Raw genomic sequence first — 18,355 nt, 5'->3', positions numbered from 1 at the left:
AGCAGGTCCCAGTGCTGTCCCCGTAATATGTATTTTTCAATTAGTCTCTCCTCAACATTTTTAATGTATTTGCTTTGCAGTAAAGAAGGTGCGCTCTATGTTCAGCTGCATTTAGCAAGGAAGCCTGCAGGACTTCTGGGACTTTTCTTTCTCTTTTTTAGCCTCACTGTCATTATTCTTCACCACCCCCAAATCTATACTGCTGCAGTGTTGTGTTGCTTTGTGGGAAGCAGGACAAAGAGAAGGGCAGGGCCTATGCAAATGAAGGCCTCAGGGATGTCTGGGAGTGCCTTTTTAGCAGTATTGTTAAAGTCCACCTTGCAACCGGATTTGTCGGGTAAGCTGAAAAACACCATGCCAGATTGGGCACCAGGTCTCTAGGCGCTTGGAGGACATATTGGGTCTACATCCCTCAGTTTCTGAGGTCCAAGAAATGTTCACCCTCTACCCTAATAGAGAGGTCTTGGCCGATCGTGGCTGAGAAGGGAAGAAGGTTGCAGCGCAAGATGCTTATGGTCCTTCTCTAATAATGGACCAACTTTCTCTCTCTCCTTACCTGTGGTTCTGCCTGGCTACTGGGGCTACCAGTTGTAAGCCTGCAGCCCACAGGGAGTTGGTTTGTTCCTCCCACACATGTAAATGGGTAAGCATTCAAGTGCACACACCTGCCTACGTCCACAGACCCTCGCGCACACACACTTTTGTCAACAAGCTTTTTCGCAATTAAGAGTATCAGGGACCCATGTTGAAATACAAAAGCAGCACACCACGTGACGGCCATCACATAGAGTCCAGCAGCAAATGGGAAACGTTTAACTAGCTGTGGTCCTATTACTTGCGCTCTACCGTGGAACAACTGCTGGATGAGTCCTGCTGGAGAATATTGAACCTACAACAAGTCTGAGGTAAATAAAAATTCCACAGGAATATAATCAAACAGGGACCTACAACCCTTCCGAGCCAGATAGGAGTCGAACCTACAATCTTCTGATCCGTAGTCAGACGCGTTATCCATTGCGCCACTGGCCCTATGTAAACTTACGCATCCTTTTGTCCTTAAGTGGGCTAGAAAGTGTGTGTATGTGTGTGTGAAGGCACAAGGAAACCCATCTGACCTCCTGGAAGTCTGTTCTGTGAGGTTTTCCCAAGTTTTACAAAGGACTTTAGGAGAAGGAAGCACCTAAAAGCTAGGCGAAATGGTCCTAGATCCAAGGAAATCTTTTAGATCAGGCTCAGTTTCTTAAATAGTTTGCATTAACATAATCAGTTCCAGGTCTGTGTGGGGCTGAGTTTGGGAACTCCTTAGTAAGTAGGCGTTTACAACAATAAGGGGTTTAATATTACAACACAGGTGAACATTCAGACACATTATCATAAGCTCACCTTGTACAGGGACCCAAGCATGCTGCCTTTCCACTCTCAGAGCCCTTCACCTAACCTACTGTGCAGCTGTTTCACCTTTAATATCACTGTTCCACAGGCAGCGTGACGTCACAATGCTCCTTGTCTGTAGCCCGAACCAGGAGCCTTTGCAAACCTGGTATAATCTACATACTTACGGTGTGTTTAGTCTTGGACCACAAATGCAGTGAAGAATAATGGATTGCTACTCTTCATACATTTTTGACCATTGGCTCAGATTTGAATGCGTACTGGCCATCTGAGCATCTCTGCCAGGCCACCCTATGTCTAGAGACTGTAGATTTAGAGAGTTTATAAACATTGTCAGTTCATCAATAAAGTGTGCTCGCTTCGGCAGCACATATACTAAAATTGGAACGATACAGAGAAGATTAGCATGGCCCCTGCGCAAGGATGACACGCAAATTCGTGAAGCGTTCCATATTTTTAACAGCTTTTAGGAGAGAAATCTTTTTTGTTTTCAAGACTAATTGAAAAAATAAAGCAGGTCCCAGTGCTGTCCCCGTAATATGTATTTTTCAATTAGTCTCTCCTCAACATTTTTAATGTATTTGCTTTGCAGTAAAGAAGGTGCGCTCTATGTTCAGCTGCATTTAGCAAGGAAGCCTGCAGGACTTCTGGGACTTTTCTTTCTCTTTTTTAGCCTCACTGTCATTATTCTTCACCACCCCCAAATCTATACTGCTGCAGTGTTGTGTTGCTTTGTGGGAAGCAGGACAAAGAGAAGGGCAGGGCCTATGCAAATGAAGGCCTCAGGGATGTCTGGGAGTGCCTTTTTAGCAGTATTGTTAAAGTCCACCTTGCAACCGGATTGGTCGGGTAAGCTGAAAAACACCATGCCAGATTGGGCACCAGGTCTCTAGGCGCTTGGAGGACATATTGGGTCTACATCCCTCAGTTTCTGAGGTCCAAGAAATGTTCACCCTCTACCCTAATAGAGAGGTCTTGGCCGATCGTGGCTGAGAAGGGAAGAAGGTTGCAGCGCAAGATGCTTATGGTCCTTCTCTAATAATGGACCAACTTTCTCTCTCTCCTTACCTGTGGTTCTGCCTGGCTACTGGGGCTACCAGTTGTAAGCCTGCAGCCCACAGGGAGTTGGTTTGTTCCTCTCACACATGTAAATGGGTAAGCATTCAAGTGCACACACCTGCCTACGTCCACAGACCCTCGCGCACACACACTTTTGTCAACAAGCTTTTTCGCAATTAAGAGTATCAGGGACCCATGTTGAAATACAAAAGCAGCACACCACGTGACGGCCATCACATAGAGTCCAGCAGCAAATGGGAAACGTTTAACTAGCTGTGGTCCTATTACTTGCGCTCTACCGTGGAACAACTGCTGGATGAGTCCTGCTGGAGAATATTGAACCTACAACAAGTCTGAGGTAAATAAAAATTCCACAGGAATATAATCAAACAGGGACCTACAACCCTTCCGAGCCAGATAGGAGTCGAACCTACAATCTTCTGATCCGTAGTCAGACGCGTTATCCATTGCGCCACTGGCCCTATGTAGACTTATGCATCCTTTTGTCCTTAAGTGGGCTAGAAAGTGTGTGTATGTGTGTGTGAAGGCACAAGGAAACCCATCTGACCTCCTGGAAGTCTGTTCTGTGAGGTTTTCCCAAGTTTTACAAAGGACTTTAGGAGAAGGAAGCACCTAAAAGCTAGGCGAAATGGTCCTAGATCCAAGGAAATCTTTTAGATCAGGCTCAGTTTCTTAAATAGTTTGCATTAACATAATCAGTTCCAGGTCTGTGTGGGGCTGAGCTTGGGAACTCCTTAGTAAGTAGGCGTTTACAACAATAAGGGGTTTAATATTACAACACAGGTGAACATTCAGACACATTATCATAAGCTCACCTTGTCCAGGGACCCAAGCATGCTGCCTTTCCACTCTCAGAGCCCTTCACCTAACCTACTGTGCAGCTGTTTCACCTTTAATATCACTGTTCCACAGGCAGCGTGACGTCACAATGCTCCTTGTCTGTAGCCCGAACCAGGAGCCTTTGCAAACCTGGTATAATCTACATACTTACGGTGTGTTTAGTCTTGGACCACAAATGCAGTGAAGAATAATGGATTGCTACTCTTCATACATTTTTGACCATTGGCTCAGATTTGAATGCGTACTGGCCATCTGAGCATCTCTGCCAGGCCACCCTATGTCTAGAGACTGTAGATTTAGAGAGTTTATAAACATTGTCAGTTCATCAATAAAGTGTGCTCGCTTCGGCAGCACATATACTAAAATTGGAACGATACAGAGAAGATTAGCATGGCCCCTGCGCAAGGATGACACGCAAATTCGTGAAGCGTTCCATATTTTTAACAGCTTTTAGGAGAGAAATCTTTTTTGTTTTCAAGACTAATTGAAAAAATAAAGCAGGTCCCAGTGCTGTCCCCGTAATATGTATTTTTCAATTAGTCTCTCCTCAACATTTTTAATGTATTTGCTTTGCAGTAAAGAAGGTGCGCTCTATGTTCAGCTGCATTTAGCAAGGAAGCCTGCAGGACTTCTGGGACTTTTCTTTCTCTTTTTTAGCCTCACTGTCATTATTCTTCACCACCCCCAAATCTATACTGCTGCAGTGTTGTGTTGCTTTGTGGGAAGCAGGACAAAGAGAAGGGCAGGGCCTATGCAAATGAAGGCCTCAGGGATGTCTGGGAGTGCCTTTTTAGCAGTATTGTTAAAGTCCACCTTGCAACCGGATTGGTCGGGTAAGCTGAAAAACACCATGCCAGATTGGGCACCAGGTCTCTAGGCGCTTGGAGGACATATTGGGTCTACATCCCTCAGTTTCTGAGGTCCAAGAAATGTTCACCCTCTACCCTAATAGAGAGGTCTTGGCCGATCGTGGCTGAGAAGGGAAGAAGGTTGCAGCGCAAGATGCTTATGGTCCTTCTCTAATAATGGACCAACTTTCTCTCTCTCCTTACCTGTGGTTCTGCCTGGCTACTGGGGCTACCAGTTGTAAGCCTGCAGCCCACAGGGAGTTGGTTTGTTCCTCTCACACATGTAAATGGGTAAGCATTCAAGTGCACACACCTGCCTACGTCCACAGACCCTCGCGCACACACACTTTTGTCAACAAGCTTTTTCGCAATTAAGAGTATCAGGGACCCATGTTGAAATACAAAAGCAGCACACCACGTGACGGCCATCACATAGAGTCCAGCAGCAAATGGGAAACGTTTAACTAGCTGTGGTCCTATTACTTGCGCTCTACCGTGGAACAACTGCTGGATGAGTCCTGCTGGAGAATATTGAACCTACAACAAGTCTGAGGTAAATAAAAATTCCACAGGAATATAATCAAACAGGGACCTACAACCCTTCCGAGCCAGATAGGAGTCGAACCTACAATCTTCTGATCCGTAGTCAGACGCGTTATCCATTGCGCCACTGGCCCTATGTAGACTTACGCATCCTTTTGTCCTTAAGTGGGCTAGAAAGTGTGTGTATGTGTGTGTGAAGGCACAAGGAAACCCATCTGACCTCCTGGAAGTCTGTTCTGTGAGGTTTTCCCAAGTTTTACAAAGGACTTTAGGAGAAGGAAGCACCTAAAAGCTAGGCGAAATGGTCCTAGATCCAAGGAAATCTTTTAGATCAGGCTCAGTTTCTTAAATAGTTTGCATTAACATAATCAGTTCCAGGTCTGTGTGGGGCTGAGCTTGGGAACTCCTTAGTAAGTAGGCATTTACAACAATAAGGGGTTTAATATTACAACACAGGTGAACATTCAGACACATTATCATAAGCTCACCTTGTCCAGGGACCCAAGCATGCTGCCTTTCCACTCTCAGAGCCCTTCACCTAACCTACTGTGCAGCTGTTTCACCTTTAATATCACTGTTCCACAGGCAGCGTGACGTCACAATGCTCCTTGTCTGTAGCCCGAACCAGGAGCCTTTGCAAACCTGGTATAATCTACATACTTACGGTGTGTTTAGTCTTGGACCACAAATGCAGTGAAGAATAATGGATTGCTACTCTTCATACATTTTTGACCATTGGCTCAGATTTGAATGCGTACTGGCCATCTGAGCATCTCTGCCAGGCCACCCTATGTCTAGAGACTAGAGATTTAGAGAGTTTATAAACATTGTCAGTTGATCAATAAAGTGTGGTCGCTTCGGCAGCACATATACTAAAATTGGAACGATACAGAGAAGATTAGCATGGCCCCTGCGCAAGGATGACACGCAAATTCGTGAAGCGTTCCATGTTTTTAACAGCTTTTAGGAGAGAAATCTTTTTTGTTTTCAAGACTAATTGAAAAAATAAAGCAGGTCCCAGTGCTGTCCCTGTAATATGTATTTTTCAATTAGTCTCTCCTCAACATTTTTAATGTATTTGCTTTGCAGTAAAGAAGGTGCGCTCTATGTTCAGCTGCATTTAGCAAGGAAGCCTGCAGGACTTCTGGGACTTTTCTTTCTCTTTTTTAGCCTCACTGTCATTATTCTTCACCACCCTCAAATCTATACTGCTGCAGTGTTGTGTTGCTTTGTGGGAAGCAGGACAAAGAGAAGGGCAGGGCCTATGCAAATGAAGGCCTCAGGGATGTCTGGGAGTGCCTTTTTAGCAGTATTGTTAAAGTCCACCTTGCAACCGGATTGGTCGGGTAAGCTGAAAAACACCATGCCAGATTGGGCACCAGGTCTCTAGGCGCTTGGAGGACATATTGGGTCTACATCCCTCAGTTTCTGAGGTCCAAGAAATGTTCACCCTCTACCCTAATAGAGAGGTCTTGGCCGATCGTGGCTGAGAAGGGAAGACGGTTGCAGCGCAAGATGCTTATGGTCCTTCTCTAATAATGGACCAACTTTCTCTCTCTCCTTACCTGTGGTTCTGCCTGGCTACTGGGGCTACCAGTTGTAAGCCTGCAGCCCACAGGGAGTTGGTTTGTTCCTCTCACACATGTAAATGGGTAAGCATTCAAGTGCACACACCTGCCTACGTCCACAGACCCTCGCGCACACACACTTTTGTCAACAAGCTTTTTCGCAATTAAGAGTATCAGGGACCCATGTTGAAATACAAAAGCAGCACACCACGTGACGGCCATCACATAGAGTCCAGCAGCAAATGGGAAACGTTTAACTAGCTGTGGTCCTATTACTTGCGCTCTACCGTGGAACAACTGCTGGATGAGTCCTGCTGGAGAATATTGAACCTACAACAAGTCTGAGGTAAATAAAAATTCCACAGGAATATAATCAAACAGGGACCTACAACCCTTCCGAGCCAGATAGGAGTTGAACCTACAATCTTCTGATCCGTAGTCAGACGCGTTATCCATTGCGCCACTGGCCCTATGTAGACTTACGCATCCTTTTGTCCTTAAGTGGGCTAGAAAGTGTGTGTATGTGTGTGTGAAGGCACAAGGAAACCCATCTGACCTCCTGGAAGTCTGTTCTGTGAGGTTTTCCCAAGTTTTACAAAGGACTTTAGGAGAAGGAAGCACCTAAAAGCTAGGCGAAATGGTCCTAGATCCAAGGAAATCTTTTAGATCAGGCTCAGTTTCTTAAATAGTTTGCATTAACATAATCAGTTCCAGGTCTGTGTGGGGCTGAGCTTGGGAACTCCTTAGTAAGTAGGCGTTTACAACAATAAGGGGTTTAATATTACAACACAGGTGAACATTCAGACACATTATCATAAGCTCACCTTGTCCAGGGACCCAAGCATGCTGCCTTTCCACTCTCAGAGCCCTTCACCTAACCTACTGTGCAGCTGTTTCACCTTTAATATCACTGTTCCACAGGCAGCGTGACGTCACAATGCTCCTTGTCTGTAGCCCGAACCAGGAGCCTTTGCAAACCTGGTATAATCTACATACTTACGGTGTGTTTAGTCTTGGACCACAAATGCAGTGAAGAATAATGGATTGCTACTCTTCATACATTGTTGACCATTGGCTCAGATTTGAATGCGTACTGGCCATCTGAGCATCTCTGCCAGGCCACCCTATGTCTAGAGACTGTAGATTTAGAGAGTTTATAAACATTGTCAGTTCATCAATAAAGTGTGGTCGCTTCGGCAGCACATATACTAAAATTGGAACGATACAGAGAAGATTAGCATGGCCCCTGCGCAAGGATGACACGCAAATTCGTGAAGCGTTCCATATTTTTAACAGCTTTTAGGAGAGAAATCTTTTTTGTTTTCAAGACTAATTGAAAAAATAAAGCAGGTCCCAGTGCTGTCCCCGTAATATGTATTTTTCAATTAGTCTCTCCTCAACATTTTTAATGTATTTGCTTTGCAGTAAAGAAGGTGCGCTCTATGTTCAGCTGCATTTAGCAAGGAAGCCTGCAGGACTTCTGGGACTTTTCTTTCTCTTTTTTAGCCTCACTGTCATTATTCTTCACCACCCCCAAATCTATACTGCTGCAGTGTTGTGTTGCTTTGTGGGAAGCAGGACAAAGAGAAGGGCAGGGCCTATGCAAATGAAGGCCTCAGGGATGTCTGGGAGTGCCTTTTTAGCAGTATTGTTAAAGTCCACCTTGCAACCGGATTGGTCGGGTAAGCTGAAAAACACCATGCCAGATTGGGCACCAGGTCTCTAGGCGCTTGGAGGACATATTGGGTCTACATCCCTCAGTTTCTGAGGTCCAAGAAATGTTCACCCTCTACCCTAATAGAGAGGTCTTGGCCGATCGTGGCTGAGAAGGGAAGAAGGTTGCAGCGCAAGATGCTTATGGTCCTTCTCTAATAATGGACCAACTTTCTCTCTCTCCTTACCTGTGGTTCTGCCTGGCTACTGGGGCTACCAGTTGTAAGCCTGCAGCCCACAGGGAGTTGGTTTGTTCCTCTCACACATGTAAATGGGTAAGCATTCAAGTGCACACACCTGCCTACGTCCACAGACCCTCGCGCACACACACTTTTGTCAACAAGCTTTTTCGCAATTAAGAGTATCAGGGACCCATGTTGAAATACAAAAGCAGCACACCACGTGACGGCCATCACATAGAGTCCAGCAGCAAATGGGAAACGTTTAACTAGCTGTGGTCCTATTACTTGCGCTCTACCGTGGAACAACTGCTGGATGAGTCCTGCTGGAGAATATTGAACCTACAACAAGTCTGAGGTAAATAAAAATTCCACAGGAATATAATCAAACAGGGACCTACAACCCTTCCGAGCCAGATAGGAGTCGAACCTACAATCTTCTGATCCGTAGTCAGACGCGTTATACATTGCGCCACTGGCCCTATGTAGACTTACGCATCCTTTTGTCCTTAAGTGGGCTAGAAAGTGTGTGTATGTGTGTGTGAAGGCACAAGGAAACCCATCTGACCTCCTGGAAGTCTGTTCTGTGAGGTTTTCCCAAGTTTTACAAAGGACTTTAGGAGAAGGAAGCACCTAAAAGCTAGGCGAAATGGTCCTAGATCCAAGGAAATCTTTTAGATCAGGCTCAGTTTCTTAAATAGTTTGCATTAACATAATCAGTTCCAGGTCTGTGTGGGGCTGAGCTTGGGAACTCCTTAGTAAGTAGGCGTTTACAACAATAAGGGGTTTAATATTACAACACAGGTGAACATTCAGACACATTATCATAAGCTCACCTTGTCCAGGGACCCAAGCATGCTGCCTTTCCACTCTCAGAGCCCTTCACCTAACCTACTGTGCAGCTGTTTCACCTTTAATATCACTGTTCCACAGGCAGCGTGACGTCACAATGCTCCTTGTCTGTAGCCCGAACCAGGAGCCTTTGCAAACCTGGTATAATCTACATACTTACGTTGTGTTTAGTCTTGGACCACAAATGCAGTGAAGAATAATGGATTGCTACTCTTCATACATTTTTGACCATTGGCTCAGATTTGAATGCGTACTGGCCATCTGAGCATCTCTGCCAGGCCACCCTATGTCTAGAGACTGTAGATTTAGAGAGTTTATAAACATTGTCAGTTCATCAATAAAGTGTGCTCGCTTCGGCAGCACATATACTAAAATTGGAACGATACAGAGAAGATTAGCATGGCCCCTGCGCAAGGATGACACGCAAATTCGTGAAGCGTTCCATATTTTTAACAGCTTTCAGGAGAGAAATCTTTTTTGTTTTCAAGACTAATTGAAAAAATAAAGCAGGTCCCAGTGCTGTCCCCGTAATATGTATTTTTCAATTAGTCTCTCCTCAACATTTTTAATGTATTTGCTTTGCAGTAAAGAAGGTGCGCTCTATGTTCAGCTGCATTTAGCAAGGAAGCCTGCAGGACTTCTGGGACTTTTCTTTCTCTTTTTTAGCCTCACTGTCATTATTCTTCACCACCCCCAAATCTATACTGCTGCAGTGTTGTGTTGCTTTGTGGGAAGCAGGACAAAGAGAAGGGCAGGGCCTATGCAAATGAAGGCCTCAGGGATGTCTGGGAGTGCCTTTTTAGCAGTATTGTTAAAGTCCACCTTGCAACCGGATTGGTCGGGTAAGCTGAAAAACACCATGCCAGATTGGGCACCAGGTGTCTAGGCGCTTGGAGGACATATTGGGTCTACATCCCTCAGTTTCTGAGGTCCAAGAAATGTTCACCCTCTACCCTAATAGAGAGGTCTTGGCCGATCGTGGCTGATCGTGGCTGAGAGGGGAAGAAGGTAGCAGTGCAAAATGCTTATGGTCCTTCTCTAATAATGGACCAACTTTCTCTCTCTCCTTACCTGTGGTTCTGCCTGGCTACTGGGGCTACCAGTTGTAAGCCTGCAGCCCACAGGGAGTTGGTTTGTTCCTCTCACACATGTAAATGGGTAAGCATTCAAGTGCACACACCTGCCTACGTCCACAGACCCTCGCGCACACACACTTTTGTCAACAAGCTTTTTCGCAATTAAGAGTATCAGGGACCCATGTTGAAATACAAAAGCAGCACACCACGTGACGGCCATCACATAGAGTCCAGCAGCAAATGGGAAACGTTTAACTAGCTGTGGTCCTATTACTTGCGCTCTACCGTGGAACAACTGCTGGATGAGTCCTGCTGGAGAATATTGAACCTACAACAAGTCTGAGGTAAATAAAAATTCCACAGGAATATAATCAAACAGGGACCTACAACCCTTCCGAGCCAGATAGGAGTCGAACCTACAATCTTCTGATCCGTAGTCAGACGCGTTATCCATTGCGCCACTGGCCCTATGTAGACTTACGCATCCTTTTGTCCTTAAGTGGGCTAGAAAGTGTGTGTATGTGTGTGTGAAGGCACAAGGAAACCCATCTGACCTCCTGGAAGTCTGTTCTGTGAGGTTTTTCCAAGTTTTACAAAGGACTTTAGGAGAAGGAAGCACCTAAAAGCTAGGCGAAATGGTCCTAGATCCAAGGAAATCTTTTAGATCAGGCTCAGTTTCTTAAATAGTTTGCATTAACATAATCAGTTCCAGGTCTGTGTGGGGCTGAGCTTGAGAACTCCTTAGTAAGTAGGCGTTTACAACAATAAGGGGTTTAATATTACAACACAGGTGAACATTCAGACACATTATCATAAGCTCACCTTGTCCAGGGACCCAAGCATGCTGCCTTTCCACTCTCAGAGCCCTTCACCTAACCTACTGTGCAGCTGTTTCACCTTTAATATCACTGTTCCACAGGCAACGTGACGTCACAATGCTCCTTGTCTGTAGCCCGACCCAGGAGCCTTTGCAAACCTGGTATAATCTACATACTTACGGTGTGTTTAGTCTTGGACCACAAATGCAGTGAAGAATAATGGATTGCTACTCTTCATACATTTTTGACCATTGGCTCAGATTTGAATGCGTACTGGCCATCTGAGCATCTCTGCCAGGCCACCCTATGTCTAGAGACTGTAGATTTAGAGAGTTTATAAACATTGTCAGTTCATCAATAAAGTGTGCTCGCTTCGGCAGCACATATACTAAAATTGGAACGATACAGAGAAGATTAGCATGTTCCCTGCGCAAGGATGACACGCAAATTCGTGAAGCGTTCCATATTTTTAACAGCTTTCAGGAGAGAAATCTTTTTTGTTTTCAAGACTAATTGAAAAAATAAAGCAGGTCCCAGTGCTGTCCCCGTAATATGTATTTTTCAATTAGTCTCTCCTCAACATTTTTAATGTATTTGCTTTGCAGTAAAGAAGGTGCGCTCTATGTTCAGCTGCATTTAGCAAGGAAGCCTGCAGGACTTCTGGGACTTTTCTTTCTCTTTTTTAGCCTCACTGTCATTATTCTTCACCACCCCCAAATCTATACTGCTGCAGTGTTGTGTTGCTTTGTGGGAAGCAGGACAAAGAGAAGGGCAGGGCCTATGCAAATGAAGGCCTCAGGGATGTCTGGGAGTGCCTTTTTAGCAGTATTGTTAAAGTCCACCTTGCAACCGGATTGGTCGGGTAAGCTGAAAAACACCATGCCAGATTGGGCACCAGGTCTCTAGGCGCTTGGAGGACATATTGGGTCTACATCCCTCAGTTTCTGAGGTCCAAGAAATGTTCACCCTCTACCCTAATAGAGAGGTCTTGGCCGATCGTGGCTGAGAAGGGAAGAAGGTTGCAGCGCAAGATGCTTATGGTCTTTCTCTAATAATGGACCAACTTTCTCTCTCTCCTTACCTGTGGTTCTGCCTGGCTACTGGGGCTACCAGTTGTAAGCCTGCAGCCCACAGGGAGTTGGTTTGTTCCTCTCACACATGTAAATGGGTAAGCATTCAAGTGCACACACCTGCCTACGTCCACAGACCCTCGCGCACACACACTTTTGTCAACAAGCTTTTTCGCAATTAAGAGTATCAGGGACCCATGTTGAAATACAAAAGCAGCACACCACGTGACGGCCATCACATAGAGTCCAGCAGCAAATGGGAAACGTTTAACTAGCTGTGGTCCTATTACTTGCGCTCTACCGTGGAACAACTGCTGGATGAGTCCTGCTGGAGAATATTGAACCTACAACAAGTCTGAGGTAAATAAAAATTCCACAGGAATATAATCAAACAGGGACCTACAACCCTTCCGAGCCAGATAGGAGTCGAACCTACAATCTTCTGATCCGTAGTCAGACGCGTTATCCATTGCGCCACTGGCCCTATGTAGACTTACGCATCCTTTTGTCCTTAAGTGGGCTAGAAAGTGTGTGTATGTGTGTGTGAAGGCACAAGGAAACCCATCTGACCTCCTGGAAGTCTGTTCTGTGAGGTTTTCCCAAGTTTTACAAAGGACTTTAGGAGAAGGAAGCACCTAAAAGCTAGGCGAAATGGTCCTAGATCCAAGGAAATCTTTTAGATCAGGCTCAGTTTCTTAAATAGTTTGCATTAACATAATCAGTTCCAGGTCTGTGTGGGGCTGAGCTTGGGAACTCCTTAGTAAGTAGGCGTTTACAACAATAAGGGGTTTAATATTACAACACAGGTGAACATTCAGACACATTATCATAAGCTCACCTTGTCCAGGGACCCAAGCATGCTGCCTTTCCACTCTCAGAGCCCTTCACCTAACCTACTGTTCAGCTGTTTCACCTTTAATATCACTGTTCCACAGGCAGCGTGACGTCACAATGCTCCTTGTCTGTAGCCCGAACCAGGAGCCTTTGCAAACCTGGTATAATCTACATACTTACGGTGTGTTTAGTCTTGGACCACAAATGCAGTGAAGAATAATGGATTGCTACTCTTCATACATTTTTGACCATTGGCTCAGATTTGAATGCGTACTGGCCATCTGAGCATCTCTGCCAGGCCACCCTATGTCTAGAGACTGTAGATTTAGAGAGTTTATAAACATTGTCAGTTCATCAATAAAGTGTGCTCGCTTCGGCAGCACATATACTAAAATTGGAACGATACAGAGAAGATTAGCATGGCCCCTGCGCAAGGATGACACGCAAATTCGTGAAGCGTTCCATATTTTTTTTTTTTTTTTGTAAATTTTTTTTTTTGCATACAGAGAAAAAGTAACAATTAACAAAAGACATCACAGTGGGCGCATGGAAGGTCCCACACAGTGGGAAAGCTGAAAAGGAAGACGAGGCAGGGCATTAAAGCAAAAAAGTCTTCAGTGCTGGTAATGTCGGCAGTCCCGCAGCAATCCCCCGCCAAGGGGTAGCTCAAATAGTGCAGCCAGCAACTAGTCCAGGAGTTCTCCAGCGATCAAGTATGCCTCATCTCGGTGAAGTAACCGTCCCAATGCGATACCCTACCCTCCCCCCAAAAACAAAACTCCCCCCTCCCCCCCCCCGTGACGGCGCCGCTCGCAAATCTCATTCATACACCAAGCACACTCTAGAGTTGAAACAAGTGCAAGTTCCTCAATGACGCCGGGCAAACAGCCGAAGGCAAGCCAACAGAAAGAAAGGACACCAAGGGGCCCCACACGTGCTTGAAGTTTTTATATTTGCCTATAAATATATCCGCCATTCTCTCGAGACTCAGAAGTCTCCACAGTCTGGAGTGCCAAAGGGAAACCGCCGGGGCCTCCTTACGTTTCCAGGCCGAGGCCAGCGTGAGCTTGGCCGCGCCGAGGCACAGCCATAAGATCTTTTTGTCGGCTCGCGATTGGTGTTCCAGGCCGGGATCTCTCAAACCCAGCAAAACGAATTCGGGAGACTCATCGATAGGGTACTGCAAAATGTCTTTAATATGCGATAGGATCTCGGCCCAGAAGGGCTTAATGACCGGGCAATCCCACCAAACGTGGCGGAAATCCCCCAAAAGGCCACAACCCCTCCAACACCTGTCCGTGGCCGCCGGGAAAATGCGATGAAGTCGAGCCGGAACCATGTACCATTGCGTTAGGGTTTTGTAATGTGCTTCCCTCAAGAGTATGGAGTGGTTAAACTGCGTCATGTCCTTCCAAAGCGCCGACCATTCTCCGTCAGTGATATCCCTCCCCACCATCTCCTCCCATTGCTCCATGTAGCGCGGTCTAGGGGAAAGGGCCGAGCGGAGCAGCAGCCGATATAAAAAGGAGATAGCCCCCTTCATGGCCGAGGTCTTCAGGAGAAAGGCCTCAAAGTCGGATAAAGGTCTCGTCGCCGCTTCTCGCACCGCGGGTAAAGTGGCCCAGTGTAGCAGTTGTAAATGCCGGTACCTTTCCCCCGGCGGCACTTGATAGTCCCGCATGCAGTTCTCGAACGTCAAGGGTTCGGGGCCATGGAACAAGTGAAGTAATGCCCGGCATCCCCCCTCCCTCCAAACGTCAAAGGGGCCCTCAGTGAGCGCCGGGGAAAACTCTGGATTAAAATGCAAAGGGGTGAACGGGGATGGGAAGGTCGTCCATCTCTCGTCACTGGCCAGTGTGTCCCAAACTTTCAGCGTAGTCCCCGTGGGAGTACTAATGTACGCGTTTACCGGGCGGTCTCGCTTCGGCTTCCACGCTAGGTCCCAGATGGACCGGCCTGCCACACTCCGGTCCATGTGCAGCCAGTGTTTGTCAGAAAACTGCTGCGACCACTCCACCATAACTCTAAGTTGGGCCGCCTTGTAGTAGAGGTGGAAGTCCGGAAGGCCTACCCCTCCGTCATTTCGCAGGCGCCGCAGGAGTGTAAATGAAAGCCGCGCCCGACCACCTTGCCAGACAAATTTCAACATCATCGATTTGAGGTGGCTAAAAAAGGTAGAGGGCAGTGGAATAGGCAAGGCTTGGAACAGGTATAGATATTTGGGGAGAAGGACCATTTTGATAGCATGTACCCGTCCCAGCCAGGACAGGAATCTAGGCTTCCATTTCTCCAGTTCCACGCGTGATCTGGCCATGAGGGGCGGGAAATTGGCCGCAAAGAGACCGCCCACTGTCGGGGTGAGGTGTACCCCGAGATATAGCAGGGACCCCGAGGCCCAGGCCAACGGCGTCGTCGCCTTCACCCGTGCCACCTCGGCCTGAGATAGGGTCAGGTTCAGGACATGCGATTTGCCATAGTTGACCTTGAAGCCGGCCACCGCCTCAAATTCCAGCAAGATATCACGTACACACGGAAGGGAGTTAGCGGGGTCAGCCAATGACAAGAGGACATCATCTGCAAACAGGGTGATCTTGTGCTGTTCCCCAGTGAACGGGATGCCCTTCACCCCCTCATGCTCCCGGACTGCCAGCGCCAGAGGTTCAATGCTGAGTGCAAACAGCAAGGGCGAGAGGGGACATCCCTGCCTAGTGCCCCGCGAGTGTTGGAAGAAGGCCGACAAGTGGCCGTTCACCGCCACCCGTGAACGCGGGCTGCAGAAGTTAGCTCTTACCATCGCGATGAAGCGATCGGAAAACCCAAACGCCCGTAACGTGTGGAAGAGAAAGCCCCAGTCCACGCGGTCGAAAGCCTTCTCCGCATCCAGCCCCACCAAGACCGCCGGGATGCGGAACCTGTCCACCTTCTCTATAAGGTGGATGACCCTCCGGGTGTTATCATGCGTCTGGCGGCCTTTGATGAAGCCCGATTGGTCCGCATGGATAATCGACGGCAGCAGGTCTTGCAAGCGGCTCGCTAATATAGCCGAGTAGAGCTTGGCGTCGATGTTGAGTAAAGCTATAGGGCGGTATGAGGCACACCACTCCGGGTCCTTCCCCGGCTTCGGCAGGACCGTGATCACTGCTTCCGCCAGGGTCCCAGAATTCACCCCAGGTCCAGCCATGTCGTTAAAGAGGGCGACCAGGAAGTCACACACCTCAGTCGCATAGGTCTGGTAAAAGACAGCGGTGAACCCGTCGGGGCCGGGGGCTTTGTGTAGTTTCAGGTTTTTAATAGCCGCGAGAACCTCCTCCCTTGTGATCGGAGCCTCAAGTAAATCATTCCAGGCCCCTGGCACCTGCGGAAGCGATAAGCGCTGCAAAAATGCACGTTGATTGGCCGCGTCCAACTCTTCCCCCGCGTACAACGCGGCGTAGAAGCGGCCAAAGACATCAGCCTTCGCCTCGTCATCGTGTTGGAGCACTCCTGCCAAGTCTCTAATCCCACCTACGTATTCCCGCTCCCTCTTATCCTTCAATTGCCGGGCAAGGTGTCTACCAATCTTGTTGCCCCCAGAGTAGGAGAGCCGGCCCAGCCGCAACAGTGTGAGTTCAGCCCTATTCGTGTAGTGAGACTTCAACTTGCCCCGTACTGCCGTTAGGGGACGTAGGGTCACCCTCGAGGGATTAGCTTTGTGTTCCCTCTCAAGCGCGAGCACCTCTGCCTCCAGCGCTTCCCTCTCCTTCCTACGTAAGGTGTTCAATTGCGAGTTGAGGCCCAGGCATGTCCCCCTGATCGTCGCCTTAAAGGCGTCCCAGGTAGTCATTAGGGACGTGTCCGAGGGAGGGTTGCTATCAAAAAAGTCCCGGATGGCCTGACGCAAGGCCTGATGGGTTACATCGTCTCGGACCACCGAGGCCGGGAAGTACCATTTCCGGTTCGCGGTGTCCGGCGGCGACCACCGAAGCGTGAGCACTAGAAGACTGTGATCCGAGACAGAAATCGGGAGAATGGCGGCATCTAAGATGTTCCCTCTAAGGGACTGGCTGAGGAAGACGTAGTCCAGGCGGGAGTAGGAGTGGTGCACATGGGAAAAGAACGTATAGTCCTTCACAGCAGGGTGAAAAAACCTCCAACCATCCACCAGCCCCATCTCCTCCACCCCCCTCTGTGTACTCCCCGAGAAAACCCCCGTGTCCGCCCTCCGACCCCCCGAGCTGTCCATCTCCCCATCCCAGACCAAGTTATAATCACCCAACATGAATACCAGTCCTTCCGCAAAGTCCCCCACCTTCTCCAGCAGCTCCTGCAAGTACTTATTTTGGCCCGAATTAGGCAAGTAGAGCACCACAAACGTACACAACCTGCCCTGGATGTGTCCCTTGACCATCAACCACCGTCCTTCCCTATCGGTGCGGACTCCCACAGGCTGAAAATGCAACGCTGCCTTAAACATTAACGCCACCCCCGATGCTTCGTGACAGCTGAGGACCTGTACACAATGGGGTACGCCCTGTGTCGGAGCCGCATTTCATCCTTTCGAGCTAAATGGGTTTCCTGAAGCCCCACCACATCAAGGTGATGGTCTACAAGGTATTTCAGGACCTTCTGTCTCTTCTGAGGGGAATTCAAGCCCTTGACATTCCAAGTGCCTATACTAATCGGCATAAGAAACACCTCCCAAAGATCTTGCTATCAGAAATACAAATGGCGCCCAACCCTCCTTCCACCCCTCCCCCCAACCACGTGCTCCCAAACGTTCCCAGAACAGTCGGAGGCTCAGCCCCTCTACAGCATGGCGCGCAGTCCACCACTCACTCTCTACATTCATCCCCAAAGGCCTGCCGTCACGGCCCCCCCTCCCCCTTCCCAACAGTCCCCCAACCAAAACCCCCCCGAACCAACACAGAACATTGTACAGAAATGGAAAAAAAAGTGCAAAAACCATACTCAACAGGATCAGTAGGCCGAAGTCCGTAGGAAGCCCCCAATCGAGTGACAGGCCAGAGGAATGAAGCCACTATTCCCCTTGGCCGTAATCAAGGTCGTCTCCACCAGAGTACTTGCACACCCTCGATCAGAAGGCCTGAGCCTTCCCGGCGCCAATCCGCCATATGGGGATCACGCCGCCCCAGAGCTGAGCTGTGAAGCAGCCAACGTGGCCGAGGCCACCGAAGCGACCGCTGCCCCTCGTTCCTGCAGGCTGGTAGAGAGGTCCGGACGTTGTCTTGCAGGGGATCCGGCGGGGGAGCGCCCTACCCTGTGCCAAGAGTTCGATCTGCGGCGCCGCCGAGATGGGGAGGCCGCCGTGGCCTGCGATGATGGAACATCCGCCAATCCTAGAAGTTCTTTTGCCGCCTGAAGTGTGCGTACTTGGGCCAGGCGATTCTGCCATCTGAAAATTATTCTGAAAGGGTGCCCCCAAGAGTAGGCGATCCCCCTCTCTTTCAGGAATGCTGTGATAGGACGGATGTCCCTTCGTTTTTGTAAGGTAGAGGCCGCCAAGTCCTGGAACAGCTGGGGTCTATGGCCACGGAATTGCAAT

The 18,355-nt window shown here is 48.2% G+C and overlaps 12 non-coding genes across 12 annotated transcripts; 7 read left to right on the top strand and 5 right to left on the bottom strand.

The window, feature by feature from the left end:
* Nucleotides 1–956: 956 nt before the first annotated feature.
* Nucleotides 957–1,029, bottom strand: TRNAR-ACG (transfer RNA arginine (anticodon ACG)). Its single transcript has one exon. It is a non-coding gene; the product is annotated as a tRNA-Arg (tRNA).
* A 714-nt stretch (nt 1,030–1,743) lies between these two features.
* LOC147666884 (U6 spliceosomal RNA) lies at nt 1,744–1,850 on the top strand. Its single transcript, XR_015304500.1, has one exon. It is a non-coding gene; the product is annotated as a U6 spliceosomal RNA (small nuclear RNA).
* Nucleotides 1,851–2,860: 1,010 nt separating this feature from the next.
* TRNAR-ACG (transfer RNA arginine (anticodon ACG)) lies at nt 2,861–2,933 on the bottom strand. Its single transcript has one exon. It is a non-coding gene; the product is annotated as a tRNA-Arg (tRNA).
* A 714-nt stretch (nt 2,934–3,647) lies between these two features.
* Nucleotides 3,648–3,754, top strand: LOC147666882 (U6 spliceosomal RNA). Its single transcript, XR_015304499.1, has one exon. It is a non-coding gene; the product is annotated as a U6 spliceosomal RNA (small nuclear RNA).
* Nucleotides 3,755–4,764: 1,010 nt separating this feature from the next.
* On the bottom strand, nt 4,765–4,837 carry TRNAR-ACG (transfer RNA arginine (anticodon ACG)). The gene has a single exon. It is a non-coding gene; the product is annotated as a tRNA-Arg (tRNA).
* A 714-nt stretch (nt 4,838–5,551) lies between these two features.
* LOC147666880 (U6 spliceosomal RNA) lies at nt 5,552–5,658 on the top strand. Its single transcript, XR_015304676.1, has one exon. It is a non-coding gene; the product is annotated as a U6 spliceosomal RNA (small nuclear RNA).
* Nucleotides 5,659–7,455: 1,797 nt separating this feature from the next.
* On the top strand, nt 7,456–7,562 carry LOC147666879 (U6 spliceosomal RNA). The gene has a single exon (XR_015304658.1). It is a non-coding gene; the product is annotated as a U6 spliceosomal RNA (small nuclear RNA).
* A 1,797-nt stretch (nt 7,563–9,359) lies between these two features.
* On the top strand, nt 9,360–9,466 carry LOC147666878 (U6 spliceosomal RNA). The gene has a single exon (XR_015304732.1). It is a non-coding gene; the product is annotated as a U6 spliceosomal RNA (small nuclear RNA).
* A 1,020-nt stretch (nt 9,467–10,486) lies between these two features.
* Nucleotides 10,487–10,559, bottom strand: TRNAR-ACG (transfer RNA arginine (anticodon ACG)). The gene has a single exon. It is a non-coding gene; the product is annotated as a tRNA-Arg (tRNA).
* Nucleotides 10,560–11,273: 714 nt separating this feature from the next.
* LOC147666876 (U6 spliceosomal RNA) lies at nt 11,274–11,380 on the top strand. The gene has a single exon (XR_015304654.1). It is a non-coding gene; the product is annotated as a U6 spliceosomal RNA (small nuclear RNA).
* A 1,010-nt stretch (nt 11,381–12,390) lies between these two features.
* TRNAR-ACG (transfer RNA arginine (anticodon ACG)) lies at nt 12,391–12,463 on the bottom strand. The gene has a single exon. It is a non-coding gene; the product is annotated as a tRNA-Arg (tRNA).
* Nucleotides 12,464–13,177: 714 nt separating this feature from the next.
* LOC147666874 (U6 spliceosomal RNA) lies at nt 13,178–13,284 on the top strand. Its single transcript, XR_015304731.1, has one exon. It is a non-coding gene; the product is annotated as a U6 spliceosomal RNA (small nuclear RNA).
* Nucleotides 13,285–18,355: the final 5,071 nt, after the last annotated feature.

The sequence above is a fragment of the Lissotriton vulgaris genome, unplaced genomic scaffold (assembly GCF_964263255.1).
Source record: "Lissotriton vulgaris unplaced genomic scaffold, aLisVul1.2 SCAFFOLD_2072, whole genome shotgun sequence".
NCBI lineage: Eukaryota > Metazoa > Chordata > Amphibia > Caudata > Salamandridae > Lissotriton > Lissotriton vulgaris.
The sequence above is the reverse complement of the archived record's forward strand: the minus strand, read 5'-3'. Positions and strand labels throughout refer to the sequence as shown.